Source organism: Halichoeres trimaculatus, unplaced genomic scaffold (assembly GCF_033239565.1).
Source record: "Halichoeres trimaculatus isolate MK-OKI-2021-1 unplaced genomic scaffold, fHalTri1.1 fHalTri1_scaffold_11, whole genome shotgun sequence".
NCBI classification, from domain to species: Eukaryota; Metazoa; Chordata; class Actinopteri; order Labriformes; family Labridae; genus Halichoeres; species Halichoeres trimaculatus.
In genome coordinates, this window is record NW_027437189.1 from 224,510 (window position 1) to 237,089 (window position 12,580).

The window sequence follows — 12,580 nt, forward strand, 5'->3', positions numbered from 1 at the left end:
AACTTTTTAAAAAACAAAAATATTCAAGTTTATTTCATTTCATTTTTTTTTTAGTTTTTCAAATTTGTTTAAAAAAAATTTAAATTTCATTTTCCAAAATTTCTATTTTTTTATTTTTAATTAAATTTATATTTTTCTCGAAATGTAAAAATATATTATTTTTTTCAATTCAATTTTTAATTAATTTTTTGAACATTTTGCTTTTTTATTGTTTTGAACTATCACATCACATTTCAAATTTGCTTTGATCATTTCAAAAAAAATGTTTACATTTATCTTCAGTAGATTTTAACTATGTACAGAGTTTTATCCTCTGTATTATGTCTTTATTAAAGCTAAAGCTCAATCTGGGCAGCACATGAGGTAAAATCTGGTTTGTGTTGTTGCAGTCGCTGCTCGTTCAGAGTAAAAATCATTTGTCTGAATATGAACCATTTTTCTTTTCTCCAGATACTAACAGACAAATCTCCTGTCTGAGTTGATTTTTAAGGGTCTAAAAATCTTCTCATTGGGTGAAAAATGTTGTTGTTGAGTTTCTTGAATTAAATCTTTGAGCCTGATTCTCTAATAAGAAATGTTTCCTGTAAGATTCAGTTTTCAGTGTTTTCAGGATGAAACGGCGTCAGTTTCACGGTTATTTAAGACATTCAGTCAATTCAGAGTTTGTTTTGTTGAATTCTCTTAAAGTTTTTCTTTCACTGACAGAAGTTTAAACACGTCAGGAGTTTAGTTTGAGAGTCTGTGATTGTGTTTCCTCAGAAAGGTCGTTGGTTTGTCTGAGGAGCTTCTACGTTTGTTCACAGAGTGGGAATAAAATCAGAAAACATGAATGAATCACAGACGTCATGCCCTCATATGTGAGCACGCTGTTTGTGAGTCAGGCTAAATGTTATTATTATTATTAATGAAATGTGACGTTTTGATCTGTGTGGGCGTGTTTACAGAGGAGAGTCACACACTGTGAACTAACCCTTTAAAGAAGCTTTCCTCAGGTTTCAGTCGTTTTGAAAAATAATTTGAATGATTATTTTAGCACAGAGAGTCTGGACCTTCAGGACCAGTTTTTCAGAGGAGGGGGTCTGTGCCGGGCCCAGCTGGTGGTCCACCCTCTGGGCCTGGAACCAGAACTCTTCAGGGATTTCTGTCGCTCAGAGAAGTGAAGGAGTGTTTCTATTTTGTGGAGCTGTTCATGTTCCTCCACATAAAGCTGGAGTGAAGATGGGACAAACGGCTCCTGGACTGGATCTTCACTGAGGCCCAGGTCTCTGCAGTGTGACGGTCTTTATCTGACCGGGTCACTCACCTGGCTCTGACTGTGTCTGTCAGCTCTTTTTAAGCTTTGCTGTTTGGAAACTGTGGATCTGTCGCCTGGGTCGGGGCGCTGCTCACGGTTTTTGCTTGGTCTCCTCAGAAAAAGCAGATTTCTCATCAGGATGAGACAGAAGTGGTTTCATGGATATGAGACAGTGTGGGTTAAAGCTTGTGCTGGTCTGTTTGGTAAAGCTGATTCAGACTGAGAAGACTCTGAATGGTGGACAAACCTTTGCAGTGAAATAATCTGTGTTATCGTCACGAGCAGCGAAGAAGAAGTGAGGAGCTGACATCAGCTGTTTTTATCCTGAGCTGAAGAAACTTGGAGCCACAGGCAGAGTTTACTCTGATCACTTTAACTCCTCACACTCTGGACGACGTGAGAGGATTTCCACAGTTTCACAAACTTTTTATTCTTTCATCAGAAACTTTTCCTGAACTCAGCGTTCATCAAACACGGATCCTGTAAGTGCTGTTTGTCCGTCTGCCAAGGACATGTCCCCCAACCCTTCCCCTCCACCGCAATATAATGACCCCCTGTGGACACACACACACACACACACACACACACACACACACACACACACACACACACACACACACACACACACACACACACACACTTTCCTCTCCCCACGCCCAGCTCCAACAGAAACTGCTGCGGCGTCTCGGAGCCTCCAGGAACTGCTCCCACTTACCACGGCTGTCCCTGCTCTGTGTGTGTGTGTGTGTGTGTGTGTGTGTGTGTGTCTGTGTGTTAATGCCATTGTTGAGAGTCTGAATGTATGTGCAGTCATTAGGTGTGTGTAGTCGTTAGGCCTGTCACGATAACAGATTTTGCGAGACGATAATTTTCCAAAATATTATTGCCAATAAACAATATTATTGTCGATATTATTTTGATTTTTTTCCATTTTTTCATTGATGTAATTATGATAAATGGGATAATAAAGTGAGTACACCATATCAAAAGCAAGAAACTTTAATTTCTTAAGAGTATTTAACTGTAATTAAAAGGTCAGGATCTTTAAATAAAATAAATTTAACAAAAAATATAATAAATTTAACAAACAAGAAAGAAAAAAATACAATGAAAATGAAATGGACTCTCTTTAGAAAAAAATACATGAAATACACAATTAAAATAATAAATACTAATCAAAAACAATAAAACATAGACCCTGTCTCTAAAGAAAAAACAAAACTCCAAAAAGAAAACAAACAATAAAAACTCTAGCCTAAATCAAAGGGAGTTTATACAGTTTCTGAATTGTTTGTAACATGTACTTTTTCCCAGTCAATCCGTACTGTCTGTCAAACATTTTGAACATTTCTGGCTTTAACCGTATTGAAGGGCTGCATTTCTTTGGTAATGTATCTGTCTTTGAGCGCCACCATGTGGAGCTTTTATTTCTATTTACTTTGCCCACCAAAAGCCTCAGTAAGAGCGGATTGTCAAAGAACAAGGCTCCACTGCACCTCCCCTTCTTCTTCTTCGTCGCCACTATTTTCAAACAAATGCGACATATCAGCTGGTTGGTGTTCATGAGCTCACACTTTGTTCATTCTGATAAAAAACTAAATATTCCCACACTGGGACTGTGGCAGGCGGCTTAAGAACCGTATCTTTGGTGCCATCACTCATATTAGCGTGTGTTTCCTCCTTACCCCTCAGGACGCTGCTTCAGCTCTCTCCGTGTGTACGCGCCAGCAGCCCCGTCTTCACCCCAAAGATCACATTTTTGACAGATGCTCACTCCGCTATAAATCCACTAAATCTGTTTTAGAACCTATGCACCCTGATGTTAGGAAAGATAGACGTAGTGAGCCATCTTCTCATTCAGCCTCTTTGGTCCAAAGAGAGGAGGAAAACAAACATGCAGCATGTGTCAGTTTATCCAGGCTGGGAAACTTACCGAGGACGTTTTTATTTATCGTTTGGTTCATTGATTTATTGATTATGGTGACAGGCCTTCAGTCGTGTCAAACAGGAACACTCAGCTTAGTTTGCTGCTGAAGAGACAGACTCTGACCCTGTCCAGGGCTGAACTGGATCAGTTTGACCCTGATAAATAAAACACAGTTTGACCATGGGTTTTTAAAGGGTTGGCCCAGCTGACTCTGAAACCTGTTCACAGACTCAGTCCTCCTCTCAAACACAGAGACCCATCACAGTTTGTCCACTTTTACTTTCTCCCAGTCTGAGAGTGTGACGAGGAAACGAAGGAGTCAGAGGAAACTCCACGTCCATCCCTCTCCTCCTCAGCCCTGACGTAACCACCGCATTATTCAACCTTCACAGAGCAAACGCTCCTCTGACCAGGCTGAGAATGTGTGTGTGTGTGTGTGTGTGTGTGTGTGTGTGTGTGTGTGTGTGTGTGTGTGTGTGTGTGTGAGACAGTGGCACCACACCTTTGCCACAGAGGAAGTTTGGCAGCGGCTCCAGACTTGGTGGCGAGAAATGAAAAAGAATCAGAAAGAGAAAGATGGAGGACGAGGAGAGAGAGGACATTTTTCCTCACAGCTCCTGATAACACACACACACACACACACACACACACACACACACACACACACACACACACACACACACACAAACAAACACGCACCCACATTCTGGACAAGAAACCAAGACACAATGGCATCGTAATGGGTGTGTTTACTGGTGTGTGTGTGTGTGTGTGTATGTGTGTGTGTGTGTGTGTGTGTGTGTGTGTGTGTGTGTGTGTTTATGTGTGGGAGAGGTCATGTTCACACACCGATCTATTTTCAAACTCGCTGAAGAAGGGAAGTGTGTGTGATGATGGATAGGAGACACACACAAACACACACGGGTCACTACGGGAATCCCCCACCTTTATCACCTACACACACACACACACACACACACACACACACACACACACACAAAGGCACAGGCATTAAAGAAACAAACACAGAAGAAAACAAACCAAACTGAAGACGGTGGGACCTGTGGGGGTCTGTGGGGGTCTGTGGGGTCTGTGGGGGTCTGTGGGGGTCTGTGGGGTCTGTGGGGGTCTGTGGGGGTCTGTGGGACTTGTGGTAGTATGTGGGGGTCTGTGGGGTCTGTGGGGGTCTGTGGGGTCTGTGGGGGTCTGTGGGGGTCTGTGGGACTTGTGGTAGTCTGTGGGGGTCTGTGGGGGTCTGTGGGACTTGTGGTAGTCTCTGGGGGTCTGTAGGGGTCTGTAGGGGTCTGTGGGACTTGTGGTAGTCTGTGGGGGTCTGTGAAACCTGTGGGGGCCTCTAGATGTCTGTTGGACCTGTTATGGTCTGTGGGGACCATTGGAATCTATTGGGGCCTGTAGAGGTCTGTAGGATCTGTAGGGACCTATAGAGGTCCCTGGGGGCCTGTGGGGACCTTTGAAACCTGTGGGGACCTATAGAGGTCTGTGGGGGCCTGTTGGACCTGTTGGGGCCATTGGAACTGTGGGGGCCTGTGGAGGTCAGTGGGGCCTGTGGGGGTCCATTTGGGCCTGTGGGGGCCTGTGGGGACATGTGGGGACCTCTGGAACCTGTGGGGGTCTGTAGAGGTCTTTGGGGGTCTGTAGAAGTCTTTGGGGGCCTGTTGGGTCTGACGGGGCCTGTGGGGATTTTTGGGGGTCTGTGGGGTCTATGGAGGTCTATGTGGTGTCCAGCAGAAACATTAAATGATGGAATAAATGAAGTTCTGGGTTTGGTGTGACCTGCTGCAGAAAGTGGACTGAGCACAGCGCCCCCTCTGGTAGTGTTGGGGATACGTTAAGTAAAGTTTATTTCTGAGGGCTTTCCTCACTGCCCCCCCCCCCCCCCCCCCCCCCCCAACGCCGCTGCTGCGGTGCTCTCTGCTTTTTGGTAAAGACGCTTTTTGTGTCTTTGTGCGGAGTCGGCTCCACGAGGATTTCACCGCCCCATGAAAGTCCAGAGAGAGAGTCCAAACCAGAGAACTGTTCAAAAGATGCCACTGGGTCAGAAAACCAGGCCTGCGTTAGCTGTCTGCAGTGTGTGTGTGTGTGTGTGTGTGTGTGTGTGTGTGTGTGTGTGTGTGTGTGTGTGTGTGTGTGTGTGTGTGTGTGTGTGTGATGTTTTATGAACAGAAATACAGGGGCGTGATAAAACAGAGAGGAGCCGCTCAGAGATTTTACCAGCTCCAGGTTTGAAGGTCTGTCCAAACCCTAAGTGAATAATTTCATAAATTTGAGTAAAATACAGAAAATGAGGCTGTGAAGGCTCGTTGAAGGCTCGTTAAAGGCTCGTTAAAGGCTCGTTAACAGACCGTTGGAGACAGTTTGAAGAAATCCACAGCTTGTTTTGAAGCTGGGATTCTCCCTCCTTCAAACAGGGACTCAGACCAGGGGAAGGTTTCTCCTCTGGCTCAGGAGTTAACTCTGTAAAGAGGCTCTTCAGACTGAACGGGTCAGTGTGTGGCGTAGGTGATCTGATCTGACCCTGTTTACCTGAAAAACTACATGACAAACCAAACCAGCAACAGGTTGGAGAGAAGCTCTGACATGAGGATGAAAAATCAGCAAAAAGAAAAACTTCTTCACTGACTCAGAGAGTTTGGAGCAGGTAACATGGACATGTCTGAAGATGGCGCTCTACAGAGGAAGAATTCAGCATTCTTTTTGGAAACCATGGTCATTTGTTTCAGCAGCTCACAGTTCAAAGACAGGATCACTGATGGTTTAAGGGATCAGAAGAGTCCATGGTACGTATATACATATATATATATATATATATATATATATATATATATATATATATATATATATATATATATATATATGTTAAAGCCTGAGTGTTGGACAGGCCAGGCCATCACTTGGTCTTTAAAGCAGCTGGACTCTCACTGAGCTGCTGTTTGTGAAAAGCTGATCGGGGTGAGGAGGGGCTGATCCAGGAGGAAGTGTCAGGTCAGGGTGATGAAGGTGGATTTCAGCACCATCCACTTCCTGTTACCTGACAGGTGAGAGTCTAACTCTGGACTGATGATCTTGACTTCCCTGCTCTGAGTCTCTGGACAGCAGCTCCTGACGGAGCGAGTAAAGACAACGCCAGCTCGCGTCTTCACCGACCGTGAGGATCCAGAGACAGTTCACATCCGGTTGCAGCGTCAGCTCTGGATCTGTCTCTTTCTGCGTCTATTCTGGGCGCAGCAGCAGAGTTTATCATTTCATATCCTGTAATTAATGCAGCGCAGCGCCACAGGACAATATACGACCTCTCCCACTCCACACAACGCCTCTGTTCACCAGCCCCACTCTTGTTTTCCTCTCTCATCTTTTATATCCTGTTGTCTTGGCTTTCCCTCCTCGTCCCTGTCATTTCAGACTCTCGTTTGCTGACTCTCACGCAACACTTCTCCCAACCTCGGTTCCTCTTTATCCTCCGTTCTTCAGTCGTCTTTTATTCCCTTTAACACCATCGTCCTCCTTTCAAACGCCACTGTCAGGAAACCTGGGAACTCCCGAGCTTTTTCTCAGCTCTGGACATGCAGGAAGGTAGCTGCAGGGGTCAGGAGATAACGCAGACGTGCATCATGGGAAAGTGACCTGGAGGCCCTGATCATATTTAGATTTATGTTTCAGAGTCGTCTTCAGACCAGAGCAGTGAACAGCTGACGGCAGTGTCAGCGTGAAGTCTTGTTTTTCTTTTCAGTGAGATGAAGGAGTACAGCTGGAGTTAAAACTCCTCAAGCTGATTTTATGGACGGTACCTGCAGAAACTCAGCGGTCAGACTGACTGAACAGAGTCTGTCTCCTTGGCTCCTCTTTAACTTCTCCTCGCTGGGAATGAAGCGATGCATATTTTTATATTTGATGGCCCAAAGCCAGAGCATTCCTCAGCATACCATTCCTCCTGATTACAAGTGTTTACCACGCCAGAAATGTGCTGCCATCAGGAAGCGTAAATCTGTCGGTGTGGAGGTTTTCATGGAGGGTACTCTCACATTTTCACACCATGGTTGGAAAGAAAACTGGTTTATAAATCAGCATTCCTGCGTGTCAGTCTGGGTGCCTGCTGCTAGCCGTCAGTCCGCACTGAGCCGCTAACATCCACGCGATTAGAAAGCTGGAGATGTTCAGAGTGGAAGTGTCGGCTCACCACGGGCTGTAAATGACAAAACTCTGCTGAGCTGTTAGTCTGAGCTGTTAGACTGAGCTGTTAGTCTGAGCTGTTAGTCTGAGCTGTTAGTCTGAGCTGTTAGACTGAGCTGTTAGTCTGAGCTGTTAGTCTGAGCTGTTAGACTGAGCTGTTAGTCTGAGCTGTTAGTCTGAGCTGTTAGACTGAGCTGTTAGTCTGAGCTGTTAGACTGAGCTGTTAGACTGAGCTGTTAGTCTGAGCTGTTAGTCTGAGCTGTTAGTCTGAGCTGTTAGTCTGAGCTGTTAGACTGAGCTGTTAGACTGAGCTGTTAGTCTGAGCTGTTAGTCTGAGCTGTTAGTCTGAGCTGTTAGTCTGAGCTTTTAGTCTGAGCTGTTAGTCTGAGCTGTTAGTCTGAGCTGTTAGTCTGAGCTGTTAGTCTGAGCTGTTAGTCTGAGCTGTTAGTCTGAGCTGTTAGTCTGAGCTGTTAGACTGAGCTGTTAGTCTGAGCTGTTAGTCTGAGCTGTTAGACTGAGCTGTTAGTCTGAGCTGTTAGTCTGAGCTGTTAGTCTGAGCTGTTAGACTGAGCTGTTAGTCTGAGCTTTTAGGATGAGCTGTTAGTCTGAGCTGTTAGGATGAGCATCAGGACGACTCTCTGACGGGCACAAACGCTGCGTCAGTCGTCAGAGCTGGAGTTTATAAAGTGTTGCAGTCCGTCTGATCACAGGTCAAAGGTTAAAGGATGAACCTGGGAAACTCGGTCTGAACGCTGGAAGAGAAACTCTCATCATGACCACCGATCAATCGACTGAATGCAGCGATGACCAAAACCTGAAGTCAAGTCTCACTCACTGTTCCTCCCGCTCTCAACAAGTTCCTGCTCAGACAGACCAACCAGGGACGGGTCGATGTCGTGAGTCTTTGTGCTGAATGATTATATTCTTTACATTAAACCAGAGCAGCTGGACCTCACATTGACTCTGCTCCAGCTAGCTTAGCTTAGCAGATGCTAACACTTTCCCAAGAAAACTCTGATTCAGGATTTTCAGCTTGAAGTTTGGCTGAGGAACTGAACACACAGAAAAATGGACGTTACTCTCTGACACCACCTTCCTCATCAGTTCATCCAACATGTCAGACATCTCCTAACGAACCAGCAACCACAGAGAAAACATAGAACTAGCTTGATGCTAACGTAAACAGGAAGTTGTGTTGATATGCTAGTGGTTAGCATACATCGATAGATTCTCTTAAAGCAGAGTTTCACCTTTCATCACAGAAACACGTCACAGCTCCTCTGTCAACAACTCTGAAACCAGATACAAACAGGAAATGGTTTACAGAAACGTTTCTGCTCATGGCGACAGCTCAAAGCATTGCTATAACCACCTCATGACACCAGATGGCGCTCTTCAGTCAATAAACTATAACAAAACTGAACATCAACGACACGCCTGAAATCGTTACCAGATTTATTTATTTGTATTTATCTAAGTCAACAGAGATCCAGATCCAGATCCAGATCCAGATCCAGATCCAGATTCAGATTCAGATCCAGATCCAGATCCAGATCCAGATCCAGAGACCAGTTTCATTTTTATTTGCAGATAAATCAATGAACCGTTGTTGAAACAGAAACCTGTAGAGTCACTTTTTGCCCAGAGGAATTGATGAGAGACCATCCATAAGCAGAATCAATGAGGGTATCAATAAACTCTGATCAGTTCTCATCCCCAGTCACATCTCAGCTTTTAGGAAGAGGAAGTTCATGATGAAAGGAAGGAGGAATGAGCAGTGATACACGTCACAGAGAGGACGGAGACAGGGATCCAGTTTCCTGTTGGACTCTGGATCAGTCTGCTCTTCCTGTCAGTCAGCGTGACGGACTGATCCTCATCTTTCAGACTGAGGCCTCATCTTTCAGACTGAGGCCTCATCTTTCACCAGCTGCAGACTGAGGCGTGCGCGCTGGTCCAGCAGCTGATTTTATAGCGTTACAGTAATTACCAGATGCAGATCTGGTCCATACCCTGATGTCGTAAAGAAGCGGTCTGGAGAAGACGCCCAGACTGAAGAATCTGACAGCAAATATTCAGAGAGTACAGTAGCCTCAGTGGCTCTTTAAGTCAACGTTTAAAAATACATCTACATGCGGCGTCTAACGTCTGCTCTGAAGTGGGCTGCTGGAAACCAGAGGCTCCTTTTAATCTCAGGATTGTGTGAAGACGGTTTATGGGCTCGAATCATTCTGTCACAGCCCAGACTCCACTCCGCTGACAAGTGGAAACCACACATGAGCACATGTGGCGCAGAGTATTTTCACCAATCTCTTATTTTTAACAGGAGGAAAGTCTGCGTCTGTTAGCGAAGCAGCGCTGATCACAGACGCCGTGAGACCGGCCGTGGCGTGAAACCCAGTCTACGGCTCTGTGGCTGTTTCACACCTCCACGACACATCCTGTTATAACTGGATTATAACTCAGGGTAACACCTGATTCTGTGTCTGTGTAGCTGTGATCCTCCTCCTCCTCCTCCTCCTCCTCCTCCTCCTGCTCCTCCTCCTCCTCCTCCTCCCTAAGTCAAATCAAGTCAAAAAGCTGCATCAGCAGAATTATCTGGAAGTCTGAGGACAAGAATTCCCGTTCAGTATCAACTCTCAGTAACATGTTTGTTTCACCGTCCAGACGAGGCTGGGTCGACCTCAACGCAGGATGATGGTGATGTCACAGCAGCAGAGCCTGATGGGAAAAAAACAACAGTTTTATTTATTGACTTGTTAATCTGAGAGGGATGAATGAATGAGACATTTCTTCATGCAGTAAACACAGCAGGTGCCGTGCATACAGGCAGTTTGTGAGCTGTAGGTGGATAAAAGCTGCAGAGCGTGCTGCAGAGCGTGCTGCACAGCATGCTGCAGAGCGTGCTGCAGAGTGTGCTGCAGAGCGTGCTGCAGAGTGTGCTGCAGAGCGTGCTGCAGAGCCTGCTGCAGAGCGTGCTGCAGAACTGGCTGCAGAGCGTGCTGTAGAGCGTGCTGTAGAGCGTGCTGTAGAGCGTGCTGTAGAGCGTGCTGCAGAGCGTGCTGCAGAACTGGCTGCAGAGCGTGCTGTAGAGCGTGCTGTAGAGCGTGCTGCAGAACTGGCTGTAGAGCGTGCTGTAGAGCGTGCTGTAGAGTGTGCTGTAGAGCGTGCTGCAGAGCGTGCTGCAGAGCGTGCTGCAGAACTGGCTGCAGAGCGTGCTGCAGAGCGTGCTGCAGAGCGTGCTGTAGAGCGTGCTGCAGAGCGTGCTGCAGAGCGTGCTGCAGAGCGTGCTGCAGAGTGTGCTGCAGAGTGTGCTGCAGAGCATGCTGCAAAGCCTGCTGCATATTATCCGCTGTTTCAAGGTGTAACCTGATAATTCACGTGTCTCCTGTTGCTGGGTCTAAATGTTGATAAAAACGTCACTTTCTGCTTTTCTTTCTGTTTTCTGAAGAATGAATTCCTCGCTGGCGGCTCCAAACCGTAAATATGCGTCGGTTTCTTGGAAGGCCGCCGTGTTTCTGTGAAAGCGTCCTGAAGTGGCAGACACGGCTCCATGTGGGCTGCTGCTGGAGCTCTCATGGCGTATATACTGGCGTGCTATACATGTGAATTAGAGGTTATATAACATCACAGGTCCAGTGTCAGCGCTCTCCAAACCGAACCGGGTCAGAACCACGTGATGAGCGCTGAAGCTGTCAGGGCTGCAGTAAACGTCTCAGCACCTTCAGAGGAGATGAAAGTCCATCACAGCGCTGCGTTTCACACAGGCTGTGCTCCGCTCGCTGCTCGCTGTGCCCCGCTCGCTGCTCGCCGTGCACACGCAGCACTTCTCCGCTGTTTCACACAGACTTTAAAATTATGACTCAGAGATGTCTGCAGAGGAATTCTTTCAGACCTCGCTCGGGATTGTTGTGAGCCGCATGTTTTTGGCCGCGTCCACACACATTCCTGCAGCCTGGTATGTGGCACTGACCTGCCAGCAGAGCGCTCATTCTCACACCAGACGCTCACATTTGGATCCACTTAGAGGACGAACATCAGCGCTACACGCTCTCTCCCACCTGACGAGGACCAGGGGCGCCAAAAGACAGATAGCCAGGGTTTAATACCTGAGCCAGGTGCTCTGATCCATGAGACCACAGCAGGTAGAGACCACCTGAGGGAGCAGGTGTGCAAACACTCACTGAAAGCAGCAGGACTCTGAAAACCACAGCGTCCCGTCATCATCACCATGTCAGCAGCTTGTCAGGGATCCAACCAGAGCGTGACCCTGCAGAAGAGCAAAGAAGCTGCAGTTCCTCAAATGTCCACTTGAGGCTGGTCCCAAAAGTGATCAAATACTCATTAAGCCTCATGTAAAAGTGGCTGACTGTCATAAAAGCTTGATTTAAGCCAGAGTCACCTGCAGGAACGGACAAATATTTAACTTTAAGGTCTGAAGAGACAGAAGTGAAACCTGAGCTGCTTGAAATGAGTTTAAAAGTTTCTGTTCCTGAAAAAAAAAGAGAAAAATCCACTTTACGTTTCCTGGATATGAGCTTCGTCTTCATTCAATAAGGAGACGTGTCAGTTTATTCCAGAGGCAGGTCAGCTGATCAACAGCCTGTTTGTGCAGTTTTTATTAAATTACCTGCTAGCCAGCCGATTGGCCGACGAGCCACCAGCCCAACGTCAACACAGCGAGGATACTGCACCAGGAAGAGAGCTCGCTAACGTCTGTGATGAAAAACAGAGCAGAGTCCCAAACTCTCGTCCAGAAAGAGAAAAAAACAGAAAGAAAGAAAGAAAAGAAAAAGGAAAGAAGTGGAAACAGAAGAAATAAAAAGTGAACTTTTATCTGCTGAGTTTCTTTGCTAACAGTTTTTTTTTTTTTCCAAGGAGCAGCTCATGATGAAACCAACGTGGTTTGATGAAGAGCAAACTGTCATCACCACCGCAGCGTCATCGTCACTCAGAAGTCGGGCTGATTTACACCGAACATTTTGGAGTTTTTACCGAATCAAAACAAACAAAAGGAGCGTAAATCAAGCGTGTGATTGCTCCACGCTGACGCCCTGAGAACAGAGCGATCTGCGCCGCGTCCGCGCTCGTCTGGCTCCAGTCTTCCCTCTCCTGGCGCTGGAGACGCCTCTGATTGATGCGCGTCCTGACATGTTGTGTTATTGTTATTT